The sequence below is a fragment of the Mus caroli genome, unplaced genomic scaffold (assembly GCF_978045245.1).
Source record: "Mus caroli unplaced genomic scaffold, Mus_caroli_1 scaffold_16, whole genome shotgun sequence".
Lineage (NCBI taxonomy): Eukaryota > Metazoa > Chordata > Mammalia > Rodentia > Muridae > Mus > Mus caroli.
In genome coordinates, this window is record NW_028227271.1 from 91,844,820 (window position 1) to 91,860,722 (window position 15,903).

Sequence of the window (15,903 nt, forward strand, 5' to 3'; positions counted from 1 at the left end):
CGTGAGCCAGAACAATGCCGTCTTTCCTTTTAAGTTGTTTCTGTCAGGTACTTTATCATAGCATTGAGGAAATGACCTAATGACAACCCGCCACACATTCCCATTTGCTGGTCTACCCGAGGGTGACATTGCTTACGAAAAAGTAGCAGAGCACTCTATGGACCACCTTTTCAGTTTATTTATCTGTTCTTGTCATTGTGAGCGTGTATGAACATGTATGGCAATGCCTATGGAGGCCAGAAGAGGGCGTCAGAGCTGCAGTTACAAGTGGTTGTGAACCACCTGATGTAGGTGCTGGGAGCTAAACACTAGTTCTCTGCAAGAGCAGCGAATGCCCTCAACCACTAAGTCATCTCTTCAGCCCTGTTGGGGGCGGGGGTGGGGGGCGGACAACAAAACTGTCACTCTTTACTTTCCCCTTTGTTAAGATTAGAAAAGGCTTGGGGACTCTGGGTCACTGTTTCTAAGTGCAGCTTCTTGTTTCTGTCCACTCTTGTCCCTCTTCATCTCTGCCTTCCCCTTCCAACCCTTCAGGTCTCGGGCGTGGGAAATAAACTCTGAACATTGAGGTCATGAGATGTCTCTCTAGACCAGATGTCCAAAACTTCTCCTGGAGCCTCTGGGATACTTGCCTCAGGAAGAGAGGGTAGCTTCAAGTTTTTGGTTTATACATATCCGGGCAACCTGAAGAATCTGGAAGAAAGCTTTCATTTCCTTCTCATTAAGAAAAAATAAAATGCACCTGCACACGCATTCTCGAAAGGTGGCTCAGCTAATAAAGGCGCTTGCCACCATGCCTGCTGACCTGAGTTTGATCTTCAGGACCCACAGTAGCCCAAAGAGAGAACTGATTCCCACAAGTTATCACAACTCTAACTTAAGTATGCACGCCACGGCACATAAACACACACCAAGTACAGAGATGCAATGAAAAGAACCTGCCCGTGTCCACCTGACCCACATTCTAGATTGTTCTACCTCCTGCTGTGTTTCATCGTGCAGTACCCTACTTTCAGCTCACTTATGAGCTTGCCATCCTTCCCTCAGAATTGCCCAAAGGAAGCAGACAGAGACTGGGCTGCTCTGCTCTAGCCCATCACTGATGGCTCTCTCTTCAGGCACCCCTCACTAGGCACATCTGGCATCCATGCAAACCGTCTCGGGCCCACTGGCCCTCCTGCCATGGTGCTGTTGACAGTGACTAGAGAGGAGACCCGCACCTGCTCCTCCATGGATGGCGCCCTTTCTCACTTCTAGACAAGTGGTGGTAGCCATGTCTCCCTGTAGCTCTCTGTCTCAGACTACAGCCTGAATTCCCAAAGACACAACTGGAAGAGTGCTTCTTAATTTTTTTTTAAGTGAAAGGCTTTAAAAATGGTAACGCAACTTGTAATGAAGATGAAAAACAATTTCCTGCCCACCACTGTGTGCTCTCTTTCTCCCCCCTCCCTCCCCTCCATCTCCTCTCCCTCCATCCTGCTCTCTGATACAGCTTGAGCAAATATGTATGGCCCTAGGGAATACTGGATGTGAGAAAGCTGTGGAGCCTGGGCTGAAAAGCAATTAGTTGTCCTGGAGCAGTCTCCAAGCAAGCAGAGGCACAGCCCTGAGGTGAGGAGGCAGCGCTGTGATTTAGTTCTGTGTTGGGTGGCTTGCTGACAGCATGCTGTGTGTCCCAGACTCCCAGGAGAGGTGGCTGGCAAAGGCAGAGGCCACCGCTTGCCTTTGCAATGACCCTCTGTCATGAGTAAGACTGAGAAGCCCGAAGTGGGCTGGGACTATGAGTGTGTGCCTAACGTGAGCTGTGACTCGGACTTAAAGCGTTCTGCCCGCTTGGGTTTTTGCTGGACATTGTTTTGTGTTTAAAATGTAAACAAAACCAAACTTTGTTAACGGCATTATCTCCCATACCGTGGAACCCAGATGATGCTAATGGGTAGGTGTGAAAGGCAGAGTTCTGTATGCTAATAAATCTCAGAGGCTCCACTGTAAGAGTTTGAGCCTTAAACGGCTTTCTACAGCACAGGACCTCCCAGAGTCTTCCCTCTGAGTGATGGCTTCAAGGAGGTATGCAATAGAGAGCCATTCTCAAATGTCTAACCCTGGGACATCCCTATTCAATAAGGCCCTTGGGATATGTCAGGTAGAAAATGTTTTGGTGTTGTCTATATGTTCCTGTTCCTACATTTTGATATTTTTCTTCTTTGCCTTTTCCCCCTTTTCCTTGTCTTTTCTTTTTTCTTTCTTTTTTTTTTTTTTTTTGTTTAAATTGAGGTAGGACTCCATATACCACAGGTTGGCCTCAAAGTTGCTATGTAGCTAAGGCTGACCTTTAACTCCCCGTCTTCCATCCTCTTACCTCCTGGGTGCTGGGATTACAGGTGTGTGATCTGACTCTCACTGTCTACTGCTCTTTCACAACAAACGACTCCTTGCTTTATATCCAGTTCTCTGTTATGTGATTTAAAAACAACAACAACAACAACAAACCAGCCTCATCTGGGCCATGTCTATATACCCACCCTCTATAAAGAGATGAGGATCCTTTAAAGTTTTTCAATGGCCTTATTATCTGCAGTACTAATGAAGAGGAAGCTAAGGCCCAAAGACATGAAGCAAGTATTGGTGATCACGTTGCTGGCCAAGCAGTGCTGGACTGAGTCAGGCAGGGTCCCCCACGGGCTAACTTAGTGTCCTTCTTTGGGTTCTCGCTTTTCCATCTGTTAATCTAGGATCCCTCTCTTTGTGCCTCAGTTTTTTTTTTTTCTTTTTTAAATACTTCATTTATTTTAGTTTATATGCATTAGGGTTTTGCCTGCATGTCTGTGTGAGGGTGTCAGATCTTGGAGTTAACAGACAGTTGTGAGCCACCATATGGTTGCTGGGAATTGAACCCAGGTCCTCTGGAAGAACAGTCAGTGCTCTTAACCACTGAGCCACCTCTCTAGCTCCCTCAATTTTTTAATCCTTCTTTCTTTTTCTTTTCTTTCTTTAATTTTTCTTTCTTCCTCTTTTCTTTCTCTCTTTTTTCTTTCTTCCTTCCTTCCTTCCTTCCTTCCTTTCTTTCTTTCTTTCTTTCTTTCTTTCTTTCTTTCTTTCTTTCTTTCTTAGGTTCATGTGTGTGTGTGTGTGTGTGTGTGTGTCTGAGCGAGAGAGAGAGAGAGAGAGAGAGAGAGAGAGAGAGAGAGAGAGAGAGAGAGAGATGACTGTCTTGGAACTTACTACGTAAACCAGGCTGACCTCAAACTCAGAGATATGCATGCGTCTGCCTCCTGAGTGATGGGATGAAAGGTATGTGCCAACAATCCTGATTAAATCCATGTTTCTTGAGGGGAGATTTGTCTAGGTCTCTTAAGCTTTTGGCCGATTCACTTTGTCCAAGTTTAAGTCGAGAGGATCACCGAAGGCTTTCTGTTGCTTTACTACTGTATTTGAAAACAAGGCAATAAATTGGGAGCAAGCAAACCATTGCTCTGGACGTTCTTTGCAAGCCTCTGTTTTCGCCTGGTGCCACTATACCCAATCCAAGGCAAAGGGTTAGGGGGCAGTGCCAACTTCACAAAACCCAGACCTAGCCGGGCGTTAGGTCTCTGCACAGGAGAGGTGGGAGTGTTTATAGTAGAGGGCCTGGAACCAGCACACAATGCAGATGAAGAGTGCCAGGCCTCCAGAGGCTGGTGAACGTCAGAAGGAAAGGCCAACAAGAAACCTGTAGCACAGCACAGCCATCCACTCAGGGGACAGGGTGACATCCCCAGATGCTACTGTGAGCGTAAGTTACAATGAGGCCTGGGCAGTTAGAACTAGGGCCAGGCCAGCAGCACTGATGAGACGAAATTGGAGCAGAATTAAAGGGTATGACAGAGTGGCTCTTCCACCCTTCCCACCTAATGTCACAGTTGCACCAAAGGTCCTATAATACTAAACAGGCTTAGGGACTCAGTGGGGTTCCACGCAGAGAGAAATGATGGCGGAGACGCGAATGCATCCTAGACTTTCTCTATTCCTTATGTTCATTGATGATGGGTAGATCATCTCGGTACTGTGCACAGTGCTACCCCCAGGTTAAGGTAAACACAGCATGAATGAATGCAAGGATGACCTATTTACCAGCTGCAGGGATGGAATGAGGTTTACATGGAAGCCTCGAGGTACGCATCTTACATCCCTGTGGGCAATGAAGCTGCTGAGTCCCACTCCACACAGTGTTAATATGCTGACCCGACTGGACAGCCTGGAAATCGTGTGTCTGAGCTACCCGGGCTAGGAGTAAATGCAAGTGACTCTCAAGGCTACAGGTGTGTCACCTTTGAAGTCTGTCTAGTAAACTCAGAACAGGCTCTGTTCTCCTCCCAGAGGATTAAAGAGAAGCTCTGAGCCCCATGGAGTGCCAGAGTTTCAGGCCAACAGTGACATTTCCAACGTCACGAGCGAGTGCTTGCCTCTCAGTTACCACTTGTAATTTGGAGTCTCAGTGTTGAAGAGGGACACAGATCAAACATTGAAAGGCGCACAACCTCCAAGGTAAAAATAGAAGGTAAAGTCAATACCAACTTAATTTTGACTAATAGCACCAGGTTTCTATCCAAACGGAGCACTTGAGCCTTAGTTTTATAGCTTTCTTCCTTGTCCTTTAAAACCCTGCCATGTTCTGAGTCTCTGAAGACTTGGAAGAGGGCAATTAATTTTTAATGCACAATGCAGAGTTTGGAAGAGCTGAGCGGGTCACAGCGTGGCAGGACTCCAGGCCCAGCCACGGCTACTGGAGGAAGAGGTCTTAGGCTATTAGAGAAATCTTGCAGCCACTTAGTTCATTAATAACATCTTGATTCTTGTTGAACACTTTCAACTAAACGTGAACTCTCTCCAAAGGTCAAGATCTAGATTTTGTTGCTGTTTTGTTTTTTGTTTGTTTTTCTCATGCAAGTCTTCCAGTGAAGTTGCTATAACTCCTCAGTCTTGGTAGGTCTTTTCACTGACACTTGTGACCTCTGGCAGATGGACACAGGCCTTTCTTTTCCTAAAGATGAAAAGCATGTCGCTGATAGTATTAGGCTAAAGAAAAAGCTCTGTCAGTTCTGCATAGGCACAAAGGAAGGGAAAGTAGGTCACGTTGGGAGCCGGGTCTGTTTGTGGAAGTAAAAAAGGATGAAGAAGAAAACGGCAGAGAATTTGGTTTTATCAAAGCTTCTTAAGCCAACGTGATGGTGTCACGGGCGCGGGGGTCTGACACCACTGTGTCTCTCCCGTCTCAAACAGGTTTATAGCAAACCTTCCTAAGCCAGGCTCAAAGACTGTCACACAATGGGCACTAAGAGAGCCTGCTGAATAGGATTCTCTGTGTTTCCTCTCAGGAAGCATTTCCATTGCCACTAAGACAGCTTCTGAAATGGAAGAAAGGGTCTGAGGCCTGTCTGTCTGGGGCAGGAGATCTGTAAGGAGCGGCTGTCCAGGTAACCCTAGATTCCCCCATCCTAGTTCTAGAGTCTCATTCATTGGCTGCTGTTGACTATCGGGAAGGATCAGGAATGAACAACAGAGAATTCACAAGGATCTCAGAGTGGACTCTCACTCACTTTGATCTGGGGGTCATGGGATTTCTTGGACTAGGCCATCCTGAGGGAGATGCTAAGAATAAGCAATGATAGTAACAGATGAACCTGCCCCAGACAGAACCCAGCAGCTTGGAGCACTGTCTACACGTGGGGTCCGAGGGATGCTTGGCTTGCAGAGCACTAAGACAGGATGGTTTCTCAGAGCTTTAGCAAAACCATCAAGATACTCTGAGTTCTCTCAGCTCTAGGGGTTTTTTCTTGTCTTTTCACTTACGTACAATATTTTTTTTCATTTTTAATTGCACCGCATTTTTTGTGGGAGTTGTGATCTTGAAAAAAAATGCATTTTTTTTTTTTAAAGAAGAGTTTGTGATTGAGTCATTAGGGAGGCCGGCTATTTATGGAAACACTGCAGTGATGCAATTTGTAAAAGGAAGAATCGCTCGGTTGTGCAAATAAGCAGGATCTTGTGTTATGCTTGGGATGCATCTAACCTATTTGCTGTTTATACGTGGAGAACCTTCGTGGTGATCTGTAGCTCTATGGCTCTGCCTCTGACAAAAGAGGAAGCAGTGCTACACAGACTGTTACTATTTTAATGTTTGTACCACTGCCCAGAGCTTTAGCAGGGTCTCAGTCTGTAAGGATGCTGCTGCAGTGTGTCTTCTTGGTTTATCCTGTGCATAGCTGTCTGTTATCCCTAAACTCATCGGCAGCATCATTAGCAACACAGAGCCTGTGCACACTACTTGCGGAGGGGAGCATCGAAATGATTAGCCTGTTACACCCCGGGCTCATGGGAAGGGAAGTGTTGGCAGGTTTCAGGGCCACCAGAGTTGATGTGAATTTGCACGTGTGAAGATGCAGAGGATGTGGAGTTAGGTCACCAGGCCTGGCAGGTCTGCTGCTGGACTGGCCAGGGTCCACAGACAGGAAATCTTATTCAACAAGTGGGCGAGCACAGGTAGCAGAGCCAGCTCCAAAACTGAAAAGTATGACATCATTTCCTCACCATCGAGAACAAGAGTAAACAAAAGAAAAGGGTGCAAGGTCAACTGTGTGCCACGGTAAAGGTCAGCTAGAGTAGGAACGACCATGCGTTTAAGGCAGCATGGGGGGTTGTGGACCCCTTTGGGAGTCGCACAACCCTTTCATGGGGGTCGCCTGAGACCATCAGAAAACACAGATGTTTACATTATGAGTCATAGCAAGATTAAAGTTATGAAGTAGCAGTGAAAACGATTTTCTGGTTGGGGTCACAACAGCAAGAGGAACTGTGTTGACGGGTCACAGCCTTAGGAAGGCTGAGAGCCACTAGTTGAAAGGACAACTGTTTTGTCACTCTTTTGACTGCAGGATCTTTGCATCCCCCCACTGTGCCTCAAGTTTTTTTCAGTCTTTTAGTAATGATGTTAGATTGTATGAATGTCTATCAAATGCACTATTTTAAAGATACCAGAACCCTTCCTTAAGGAGCACAATGATAAAGAAACGCAGTGTCTAAATCAATGAAGGTGGTTGTACTTTGTTCTGGTGGGACTGGGGAGGAGTAGAGTTGGAACTATGGCCTCTTACTTCTTGGTTTCAGTTTATACATCAAGGGGAACTTTTGACATCACAGGAACAAATGACACTGGAAGATGCTAGTTAACATGTTAGATCCTACCTGTCTCAGAAGATAGACAAACAAGCCTTGGAATTAGAGTTTGCCCTTTTCCATAGTTTCCTGAACGCATTTTCTCAAAGGGCCCCCTTCTGTTTTTTTAGAATCCTCACATCTGTAGAGTCAGGCCTCCTTGTTAGTCACCAAAGAACCAGGGCAGCCACAGAAGCAGAGGTGGGAAACCACCATCAGGAGCCAGCCCATACTATGACAATGTCTTATCCATGGTCTGCTTGAGAAGGCCATTTAGTTGACAAGTCTTCTTGTCCAGCTCCATCATGCTCAGAGACAGAGGACTTGACGGTATCAGGTGGCCTTGAGATGCAGTCTCTGGGTTAGAAAGTGAGAGCCATTGTATATCGGCATATCAGGAATGCCAGCATTCACGCTATACTCCAAAGTCTCTCATACAGAAAATTTGTAGGAAGTGGAAGAAAAGGGAGGTAGAACTTTCACTTAGAGACCAGAAGCTTTCGGAAGCGAGTCAAGCTGGGGTCAGAAGCCTCTCCTTTAGTCATAAAGGTTGTCTTGGACTTACTGTATCATGGAACACCAGGGTCTGCCACCTAACTCTAGCTACACAGTGGCAAACGTGAGGTCTCATGGAGTATTTTCTGCAGTCCACTGAAGAAGATTAATCCTAAAATTTGACATATCAGGTGCCACAAGGCTGTGATCCCCAGTTATTCAAGAGGCTGAGACAGGAAGATCGGCTTGAGTGGACAAATTCAAAGCCAGTCTGGGCAATTTAGTAAAACCATTTCTCAAAATACAACATGCAAAAATGGCTGAGGTTCTAGCTGAGTGGTAGAGCACTTGCCCCGAATGTGTGAGGCACAGTCTATGCGCTCCCCTAAAGTAAACAGAACTCTGAAATATGGTATTAACATCTGAATTGTTGTCCCAGCTCTGCCCCTCCATCTGTAGCTTCGGATAGGTCACTTGGGATTTCAGTGCCTGCGTTTACATGACTGTTAGTGTCAAGCACATCCAACCACAGTGAGCATATAGTGCGACTGCTGCTGTAAAGGTGTGGAGAGTGGCCATCAGCTCAACAACAAAGGGAAGACCAGACACCTCCTAGGCAAAGGGAGTATGGATCGGCCTGTGGGGTTGCCTGTTTTGCTCAGAGCTGCTGGGGTTTTGTGTGCCTGGAGCCTGGAGTCTGTTCTGTTCGCCTGCTCTCCTTACCTGGCACACACTTGGAATTTTTATAGTTTTAAGGATGTTTAAATTTTTGTTACGTGCAAATAGGGGAAGCAGGTATGTGCACATGTGAAGGCGGGTGCTGGCATGGTCCAGAAAGGAGTGAGTGATTGCCTGGAGCTGCATGTGGTTCTGAGTCACCCATGTGAGTGCTGGAAACTGAACTTAGATGCTTGGGAAGAGGAGCAAGCACTCAACTGGTGAGCGGCCATTCTTCCAGCCTGACATACACAGCCTTACAGTGGCCGAGGGATTTGGACTGCAGCACTATCCTACTCAGAAAGTGAAATCCTGAGAAGTGGCAGGGAGTGGTGGCACATGCCTTTGATCCCAGCACTCCCAGGCAAACAAACAGATCGACTTCTGAGTTAAGGCCAGCCTGGTCTGTACAGCAAGCTCCAGGCTAGCTGGGACTACCTAGTGAGACCTTGTCTCAAAAGACGAGACAAAACCTAGAGACCAGGACAGCAAGAGAAAGGAAAAGCAGAGGCAGGAAAGATGTGAGTCACAGACCTGGAGAGAAAGAGTTCTCTCTGTCTCTGTCTGTCTCTGTCTCTGTCTTTCTCTGTGTCTCTGTGTTTGTCTCTCTCTCTCTCTCTGTCTCTCTGTCTCTGTCTCTCTCTGTGTGTGTGTCTCTCTCTCTGTCTTACACAGGAACATAGTCCACCAAGTCATGTTCTCTCATGAGCCCAGACTTAACCAATTAAACTAAACTGGCTGGCCACTGAGTCCCAGTGACCCTCCTGCCCACCCCCCCTTCCCCAGAACTAGGGCTATAGGGGTATACCAACACACCCCACTCTCTTACGTGGGTTCTGGGGACTGAACTCAGGGTCTTATGCTTTCAAAGCAAGAACTTCACTAAGCTATCTCTCCAGCTCTAAGGATTAACTCCTATACAAAGAGTACCCAGACCTGAGGGGGGGGAGGGGGACCAGTAAAAGAAGATTTAAAACAACTACTTGTCAGCCTCACCTCCCAGAATTAATGTTTTTGCTGCTTTGCTTCCTGACTTTTTAACACGTCAAAATTCATACACATAGACATTCAAAAATGGAAAAGGACCCTCCTCGACTGCATGCTGTTAACGTGTTTTAACAAATGGTTGCCGGTGCTCAGGCCGTCCTGTCTCAGATCGTTTGCCAATTTCCCCAGTGTAAAGACTCCCACCGTTGCTGATTTCAAACTACCAAAATGATGTCAACCAGCTTGGAAACTTCCTGCAAATTTCACAGTCAGCTCTTGGGAACCAGCAGGAGCCAACTCCAGCAAACTGCCAACGAAATTCTCCTTTCTAATTAGCCTTTCTCTCTTGCAAAAATCTTTGTGTCTAAACTTTGAAAGTTGTCTCTTGCAAATTACTCTTTTTCTTCTTAAGTCGAAATTTGTTTTCTTTGGGGGAATTTGGGACTGTGTCATGTTCTATTCCAATGACTGTAAATATATTTTAATCAGAAGAGAGGTATTTTTCATGCTCTGTTCCATAGATCTTTGCACGTGTGAGGAGAGACCTATACAGTTTTTGGTAGGTAGCAGTAGTAGAAATAGAGTTTGAAATATAGAAACAAACAACAGATGGAGGTGTTCAAGCAAGAAAGAATGTGGTGGCTTGGAACTGATCCTTGGTTCCGTTATCTGCAGATGTATGACTTATTGAAGACCCTTCTCTCTCCTGGCTACTTCTTTTAGCCCAAGGACATCAGTTGTCCTTCAGTCTTTTCTGAGGGAATCTGTCTTTCTCTCAGGTTTGTCCAATGAGACCAGGGCTACAACTGTTTGGCCCAAGTTCAGCTTCCTAATCAGATCCACATTTCCCTGGTCAAAAGGGAGGTGGGAATCGGAAGAGGGAGCAGAGAGCTCACCCACAGAGCATTAGTATGGAGTCACCTCCTCTTGGCTCTACTGGTACTTAAAAAAGCTGGTGGACTAGCTCCTCTGTGGTCCTTAGTTAGGTGGAGAAGTCATTGATGCCAAAGGTCTCCCACGCTGGGCTTTTAATTGGCCTCTGTGAGCAGAACTTTGTGTGGGCTCCTGATAACAAGCCTGGCTCTCCCAGGGCCAGTGTACTCAGACAGGGGCAGCTGACTCAAGCTTCATGAACATAGGGAGCAGCATGCCCTGGGCAGGCATTAGGGAGAGGGTGGTCCATGGCCACATAAAGAAGAAAGACTTGGCCGTTCCCTTCAAGAGTGTAGCCAGTATGCGTGGAAAAGGGCGCAAAGTCTAATTTGGATATCTGGGGTATCAGAGAAAGGGCTGAGCCAGCATGGGTAAGGAGCCTCTCCTCTGTGTGCACCCCTAGGCCTCCCAGTGCCCTGGATCATCTTGCATTCATTTTCTTTGTGTCCTTTCCTATTAAACATTAATTCTAAGAGGTCACCAAGTGAATGGTTGACTTAGAAATGCTTTAGAGGTCCCCATACACTCTAGGATATATATATACATACATATATATACATATATATACATATATATATATATATATATATATATATATATAGAGAGAGAGAGAGAGAGAGAGAGAGAGAGAGAGAGAGAACTCTGGTTTGAATCCCAGCACCCACATGGTGGCTACAAAACATCTGTAACTTTAGTTCCAGGGGATTCTATACCCTCTTTGGGTCCTACAAGTACCAGACACACATGTGGCACACAGACATTACATGCAGGCAAAACTCACCTGGAGTTTTGCTGAGAGAGAGGAAGGAAGGGTGATGGGTGCTGGTCAACACTATCTCTGAAGTGGCCTAGGAAGCTATCCTTTGCCCTCAATACCACACCCTTAGCTTAGCAGTATCCCCCACCACCCCCACCACCACCCCCACCCCCCCCCCACCCCCCCCCACCCCCACCCCTCCCCCCACCCCCCTGCAGAGCCCTGAAGCTAGTCTTCCAGCAGGCTTGTGGCTGTCTGGTCTGACTTCCGTAATGGCATCCCAGTCCACTCCCCAAACACTACTCTTTCGAGTCACTAAAATAACTTGGGTTCACATACATCTAGAAAATCCAGAAACATAAAATGCAACTGATGAACTCCCCTGAAGTGGAAAGCCATATTGATGAGAATTTTTCAAAGAGATTGCTGACATTTTTAAACACAAATCAATCCACAACCAAAGCTCATATGGTGAGCTTATTGATGCTTTTCTAAGACAAAAGGCCCAAATTCGGTTGTATCTATTCTCTTGTCTATGTAAGGACAGCTAAATGCAAGTATAGCCTGCCCCACCTAACCCTTCACAGCCAGAGACCCTCCCATTCTTTTAGTCAGCCTTTCTTACTTGGTGTGTGACTGCACTGCCCACAGGCTCACCCTAAGATTCCATACCCTCAGCCCGTACAGTGACTTCATCTCTACATCATGCCTTTCACCCGTGAGGTGCTTTAAGTTACACATTTTATTTATATATATATATATATATATATATATATATATATATATATATATATATATATATATAAGATTATATATTTTACCTATATGGGCACTTCGTCTGCATATATGTCTACATACTGGAAGAAGATGTTGGCTCCCATTATAAATGGTTGCAAGCCACCATGTAGTTGCTGGGAATTGAACCTCTAGAAGAACAGTCACCTGAGCCATCTCTCCAGCCTCCAAGTTATACATTCTTTATGTGCATGTTCCTAGAAAAACTGGTGTCTCCTGAACATTCAAGTAGAACCTACTGAGTCTGGTCTTTTCAGTAGGTTGTGGTCATGCCTGGCACAAAGTAGTAGGCACCCAGCAAATATTTATAGGGTGAATTGGCCTCCATTCGATCTGTCTGTTTCATCCCCTTGCCAGCTGTGTATGTTTGTTTTTATAATGTCCATGATTAATCTGTATTCTTTTCCTTTCCTCCATTATTGTAATAAGAACTGTACTAGAATAAAAGCCCACAGCTTAGGGCCCTCCACTACTTGCATTGTGCCTTTGTTGCTGGATTGGAGATGTCATTAGTTTCTAATGGCTTTGCTGTCCTGCTTAGGACCTTGAGATGTGAGCTCACTTTTCCTGAATCAGTACTGGAGAGATCAACTGCCTGCCATCTGTCAGCTCAAAAGGTGACTTGTAGGTGTTTGGAAACACTTGAAGCCAGAGAAGACAGTGTTGGGAGGATTTCAGAGTAATAATAGCTCCAGCTGAAGAGCCAGGGACCAGCTCAGTGGGCCCAGGAAGAGAGAGGGCAGGGCAGGTCAAGCACATTGGGCAGGGTGTGTATAGGTGGGTGTGGTTTGCCCACCATTCTGCCCACAGACCAGGGATTCTGGGCATGGAGGATGCCTGAGGGATTCTGGCCTCTGCCTTTGGCCATGTTTTACCAGAAAAAAACGCAATAAGGCAGACAGCACACCCTTGTTATTATGGTGCCGAGGATATGTAAATGTGAAGTTTCTGCCAAGGAACGGATACATCTATTTTCCATTTCTCATCAACAAACATTAAGGCAGGGCTATTTTGATATAAACTCAAAGAAAGGGGAAAGCCAGTGTTTTGAGGGGGACTATGAATCAGCACCTTACTTCACCCTCTGGGGTGAAGCTAATGGCAGGTAAACCCAGCCACAGACCTGGACATCATAGAGTTTGAATTTCCATGCCCAGCATAGAGGTTCTCCTTTAAGAGCTGCTTTAAATAGAGGACAGTGCTGGTAACAGAGTGTTTCCAGATCTGAATTAGAGAAATGTAATCTTAACCAGCTTCAGCAGAAAATATGCCAAGGGTCTCCCTGTTGTCCACACGTTGGTCGTCAAAGTCCCTTCTCACGCTGTCACTCCTTACATTAAGGTCTAACCCAGACTGGGTACCCTAATGGAAGCAGACATTTTATGCACACGGATGGCATCAGAGGTAGAGAAGGGTCCTGCACATCCTGGTGTCACTAAGCACGGGGAAAGGTTCTCTCGAAGACCCCACAGGTTCTCCATAACTCACTGGCCGTGCCATGTCACCTGCTCACTCTGAAAAGCACTGACAACCAGGGCAGTAAGCCACTCATGACCGCTGATCAAAAGGTTGAAAGAAGACAGTTGGCTTCCTCAGAGAAGATCCCAGTGGAGGATACAAAGATCTCTGCGTGTGCATTGAGCAGACAATCCAGAGTCCTCTGAAACACGGGTGCTGGTCATAGAGCCAGTTGCTCCTTGGATACTCTAATAGTTTTCAAACAATGGTTAGCTGCTTAACATCATTCAAATAATATCCCACCAGGAGAATAAGCTATTGGAATGAGCAAAGTCATAGGCCCTGTCAGGAAGCCCATGGATGGTGTGGTCAAGGTTCCTGGTTTAAAGATCTCCTGTAGAAAATCTATCTGGTTCCTTCTGCATTTTCTATTCCCGAGCACCTTTTGCCTTGACACAATTGTCTTTCGTGAGACCAATATCTCTGTGTGTGGAAGACAACTCCAAGAAGTCAGCTAGCAAGAGGGGACCGGAATTTGTAAAGTTTGGACAAACTGGGAATCCAGGGAAGACATTTGGTCTGATACTCGAAGTTAGGCCAGCGAACAAGAAGCCTAAGTGACGAGGGGCTGAGGTGAGGAGCTGTGTGGCCCAGGGCTAACCTTGGTGGCTATGTACCTGGCTGATACTGGCATGTAGGATAAACTAGATTTCATGGATACCAAAGGGCAGAAAAAGCATGCAGGCCAAAGGTTCTAGGAACTTCTTTTTGGACCAGGATGAATACAGGACTGGCACCTGAGTTGCTGGACACAAGGTTAAATTTGAATTTCAGATAAATAAACAATGTTTCAATACAACTGTGCCTTTCTTGCTGCAAATAGACTAAGGCATATATACTACCCTGTGTAAGGTGCAGCGAGGCAGTCCTTGCTTTTTGTCTGAGATTCATATTTCATGCGATTTTCTTTTTTTTTTTTTTAATATTTTTATTACATATTTTCCTCAATTACATTTCCAATACTATCCCAAAAGTCCCCCATAGCGCCCCCCACTTCCCTACCCACCCATTCCCATTCTTTTGGCCCTGGCATTCCCCTATATTGGGGCATATAAAGTTTGCAAGTCCAATGGGCCTCTCTTTCCATTGATGGCCGACTAGGCCATCTTTCCATACATATGCAGCTAGAGACAAGAGCTCGAGGGTTCTGGTTAGTACATCATGTTGTTCCAACAATAGGGTTGCAGATCCCTTTAGCTCCTTGGGTACTTTCTCTAGCTTCTCCATTGGGAGCCCTGTGATACATCCAATAGCTGACTGTGAACATCCACTCCTGTGTTTGCTAGGCCCCGGCATCGTCTCACAAGAGACAGCTATATTTGGGTCCTTTCAGCAAGATCTTATTAGTGTATGCAATGGTGTCAGCGTTTAGAAGCTGATTATGGGACGGATCCCTGGATACAGCAGTCTCTAAATGGTCCATCCTTTCATCACAGCTACGAACTTTGTCTCTGTAACTCCTTCCCTGGGTGTTTTGTTCCCAATTCTAAGAAGGTGCACAATGTCCACACTTTGGCGATTTTCTTAATTTATATTTTTTGCCTGTGGGTGTGGCATGTGAGCCATGACCTGTGTGTGGACTCAGTTTTCTCTTTCCGTCGTACATACTGTGATAACTTAAATGAGAAGTGTTCCCCTGTAGGCTCTTATACTTGAATGCATGATTCCCAAATAGTGGTGGTGATGTCCTGGGGGGAGGGGGGGAGGTTATATAACTTTTAGAAATGGGGGAGGGAAACTTACTGGACGAAGTACGTCACTGGGGAAGGGCTTTGCTGGAGGAATTACATCACTAGGGGAGGGCTTTGAGGGCTTATAGTCTCGCCTCATTTCCAATTTTTTCTCTCCTCACTGCTGACAGAACATGACCAGGCAGTTTACTGCAGGTACGCCATTCCCACCCTTGTGAACTCAAGCCTTTTAGGACCATAAGCCAAACTAAACTTTTACAGGTGGCTTCTGGTACTGGTGTTTTATCACAGCAACAGAAAGATGATGTAATACTCATGGATTCTAGGGATTAAACCCTTGTCATTGGGATTGTTAAACAGACATTTTCACTCACCAGGCTGTCTCACCAACCTTGTGCTGTACTTATCTGGTAACCCTGACCCCCCTATACAGGTGGTCACGGAGGGATCTGCTGCGATGCTCTGGTGTCGGTGATGACTGTGTACCGTGTTCTCCCTCTCACACGGAGCAGTCCGCCCCTCTTGCTCTACCCAACCAGTAGGATTTTGGGGCAAAGTACGTACCACATTAATTATCCAAATTTCCCATGAAAAGGACAGGTGTCTGTATGCCATCACAGTTGTAATTCTTGTTAGCCAGAATCCCTACTGGATCTGGCCACAGTGAAACACAGAGGCCCAGGTGATTCTGAGGCCTCGCCAGGTCTCTAAAGACCACTTTAGATTTTAAATTCCAGAGTATGAGGTCACTGCTCTGTTTATTGCACTTGATAAATATTTGTTGAGAGAAGGGATGAGTCCCCCACTCTCCTAACCGGT

The 15,903-nt window shown here is 46.0% G+C and overlaps 1 protein-coding gene across 7 annotated transcripts in view; it reads left to right on the forward strand.

The window, feature by feature from the left end:
- Nucleotides 1–15,903, forward strand: part of Pdzd2 (PDZ domain containing 2) — a 372,386-nt gene that overhangs the window by 115,467 nt on the left and 241,016 nt on the right. The window contains exon 1 of one of the 7 annotated variants that reach the window (XM_029469411.2): nucleotides 1,534–1,611. The exons of the other annotated variants lie outside the window; for them this stretch is intronic. The gene's annotated coding sequence lies outside the window, so the exon portion shown is untranslated. Of the gene's footprint in view, nucleotides 1–1,533; nucleotides 1,612–15,903 lie in introns of those variants that run through there. 7 annotated transcript variants of the gene reach the window in all.